At 37.7% G+C, this 3,544-nt stretch overlaps 1 pseudogene; it reads left to right on the forward strand.

Annotated features, from left to right (window-relative positions):
• Window positions 1-2,354: 2,354 nt before the first annotated feature.
• LOC149911126 (uncharacterized) lies at window positions 2,355-2,825 on the forward strand (annotated as a pseudogene).
• The last annotated feature ends 719 nt before the right edge of the window (window positions 2,826-3,544 follow it).

Raw genomic sequence — 3,544 nt, forward strand, 5'->3', positions numbered from 1 at the left:
CTGAGAAAACAAGCAGCTTTTGGTGAAAACAAGCCTTCAGCAATCATAACACGAATTGGAAAACCTTTGGTAGAAGACAAATTGTATGATAGGATACCAAGAAAGGTACACATGTTGAAATGTTACCACAGGCAAGCCCAGCTTGGGTTTACGAAAAAAGTATGAAATCTGGATTGTACGACAATGGAAAAATTTACTTTGTCGTACGTCAACGTACCACGTCTCCCCAATAAAGCATTTGACCCTTATACACAGAAGTTACTTAATACAAGTTGGTATGTGGGTGAAAATTTCTCCGTAGGTACTTTTCAGGAGACAGTGTTGTACCTGTAAAGTTGATAGAAGGTAACATGGAACCATCAATACAAATATACGGAAAGATGAAATATTACCCTATGCTGAAAACATTCTACCGATTATTGAGGAGAAGAATTTTATTTCACGTTTGTTTGTTTTTATTATATACTAGCTGTTCCACGCGGTTTCAACCCCGTGGCTCCACTCCTGTTGGTCTTAACGTGATGATATATAATAGCCTATAACCTTCCTCAATAAATGAGCTATCAAACACCGAAAGAATTTTTCAAATCGAACCGAGATTAGCGCGTTCAAACAAACAAACAAACAAACAAACTCTGCAGCTTTATAATATTAGTATAGATTTTATCATTGTTGTAAAAAGCGTGTTACTACGTAAATAAGCTAAAGCTGGTCGCTGGTTAGTGTGCCTGTGTCTACGCCTGTTAATTTATAATAGCAATCGCGCGCGCACTGACATGGATTGTCATTTTTATTTATTACTAGGTTTCCGCCCGCGGCTTCGCCCGCGCAGTCTAAGAAAAACCCGCATAGTTCCCGTGGGATTTCCGGGATAAAACCTATCCTATTTCCCGGGGTAAAAAGTAGCCTATGTCCTTTCTCGGGTATCAAAATATCTCCATACCAAATTTCATGAAAATTGATTCAGTAGTTTTGGCGTGATTGAGTAACAGACAGACAGACAGAGTTACTTTCGCATGTATAATATTAGTATGGATTTATTGGCCGGGTAGAATGTATTTTTTTACTCATTAAAGAAACCTTTGTACAAATGGGGCGTTGGTGTTGAAAATAAAATCTTTATACAAGGAATATTGAGTTTCCCTAAAGAAATTCCAGTTCCCATGCCTAAAGCGGGAACAATTTGGCGACCGTGACAGAACTAAAACGGATTTCACCGCAAAATACGAGTTAATTGCGATAAATTATCTACATATCTACGCAACATTGTTTCTGGAATTGACGACTTCAATTTGGGACTGATTCCTGTCGAAAAGGATAACCTGCTTGTCTGAACAACGATACAGCTAAAGTATCGTGCCGGAGTGCAGCTCATTAAGTTAAGTGCAAATCCTCAACTCCAATAACACATTCCTAAACCTAACCTTATAACATAAAATTCACGTTCAAAAATAACCAAAAATTACCTATAATTTCGCTTCCATTTGTGTTAAACAATTTAAATTATAGTAATATTGGTTTATCAATACCTATTCTCATTTCTTTACGCCAGATTCCCTTGCGGGACTGGCATGTAAATCGTAATTTATTTGTTCCAAATTAAATTAATTTTTTGTTTACAACAATCTCGAATATCATAGCCCATTCTTGCTTATAAACTCGACTTCGCCGAATAATTTCAGGAGCCGTCTTCTCAGGCAACTTAATATCGCTTACACGATCTTCTGCGAAGCAGCTGCGTGTAAGCAGCAGCCCGGCTACCAGCGGCAGGTTCCACCAGGCGAGGAGCGTGAGATAAGCATTTTATTTCTTCCATAATTTTATCAAGCTTGTTGACGTGCATTTAAATAATTAATTAATCGAAAAATAATTACATAATTTTAAAATAATTACATACAATTAAATTTTAATTTCATAACAATATTCAATTAAACTATTTTACAAAATATCTACGGAACCTAATCCAAAGTTATTAAGAGATTTATATTCAAAAAGGTCTGCTATTAAGGGCCAAATTACAAAATTTAAAAATTATTTGGACAGAATTAGCGAGTCCACTTCAATGGATGAACTATTAATGGCTGAATTTTAATTGAAACTTAGCAAATTTGAAGCATTGTCAACAAAGTTTGATGTGTTGCAGACTGAGATTGAGGTTCTTAATTCTGAAAATATAGATTCTGAGATTGATGAAAGAGACGACATTGAGAACGATTTCGTCCAAAGTATTGCTTCTGCTCAAATAATGATTAAACAATATTTGAGCAGCAGCAATACTCCCCGCTTACGCTCCTCACTTTGGTGGAATATGGGAGGCCGGTGTTAAGTCCGCTAAACATCATATAAAGCGAGTCATGGGCAATACTCATCTCACATTTGAGGAACTTTCGACATTGTTTGCTCAAGTGGAGGCCATTCTCAATAGCCGTCCTCTGTGTCCCATGTCATCTTCCCCCAATGACTTCCTTTCCTTGTCCCCAGGGCACTTCTTAATCGGAAGACCATTGAATGCACTGCCGGCTCCTTCGTTGGATAACGCTAAAGAGAGCTCCCTGGATAGATATGGCAGACTTGAACAAATTCGCCAACACTTCTGGAAGAGATGGCAGAAAGAGTATATCTCAGAAATGCAACTACGAACCAAATGGAAGGTTGACAAATAAAAAATAAACGTCGGAGACCTCGTACTGCTTCAAGAGGATAATTCTCCACCACTTTGTTGGCGCGTTTGTCGAGTTGCGGACGTCGAAACTACAAGAGGCTGCGTTCGAAGACCTTTGGTTCGACTGTGTCCTCTGCCCACTTCTGAAGACCTTCAAGCTTGAAAATCTACGCTTTTCACCGGGGGGAGGATTATGTCTATGCCTGTTAATTTATAATAGCAATCGCTCGCGCACCGACATGGATTGTCATTTTTATTTATTACTAGCGGTCCGCCCCGGCTTCGCCCGTGGTACATATTTACGTTTTCTCTACATAAAAACCATCCTCGTACTTCAAGGAATATAATAAAAAAAAAGAATTATCGAAATCGGTTCAGCCGTTCTCGAGTTATGCGCTTACCAACACATTTTGAGATTCATTTTTATATATAAGATTTATTGGCCGGGTAGAATGTATTTTTTTACTCATTAAAGAAACCTTTGTACAAATGGGGCGTTGGTGTTGAAAATAAAATCTTTATACAAGGAATATTGAGTTTCCCTAAAGAAATTCCAGTTCCCATGCCTAAAGCGGGAACAGCCTGATTTAGTAAAATCTCATTTTCACACTGTTTGTATACATTTCCTGAGAACATTTACTATAGTAATGTTTATTTTTTTTTACACCATATGAAAGTAAAGATTTCAATAGAGCAGGCTCCAAGGAGATGTTCGTTTGCAAAAATAGCGGACCTAAATCTGACTTCTGATATATATTGTATAGATCCCAGACATCCTATAGAAAGATGTTGCCAACCAGTTTTGTGGTCCTCCTCCCCCCACCCCGGTAATTAAATATGGCATACAAAGAAAAAAATAAAAATTTCCAAAACATGCCGTGT

The sequence above is a fragment of the Colias eurytheme genome, chromosome 1 (genome assembly GCF_061535395.1).
Source record: "Colias eurytheme isolate Ceu_HAF_F1 chromosome 1, ilColEury1 Martin Lab GWU primary, whole genome shotgun sequence".
Classification (NCBI taxonomy): domain Eukaryota; kingdom Metazoa; phylum Arthropoda; class Insecta; order Lepidoptera; family Pieridae; genus Colias; species Colias eurytheme.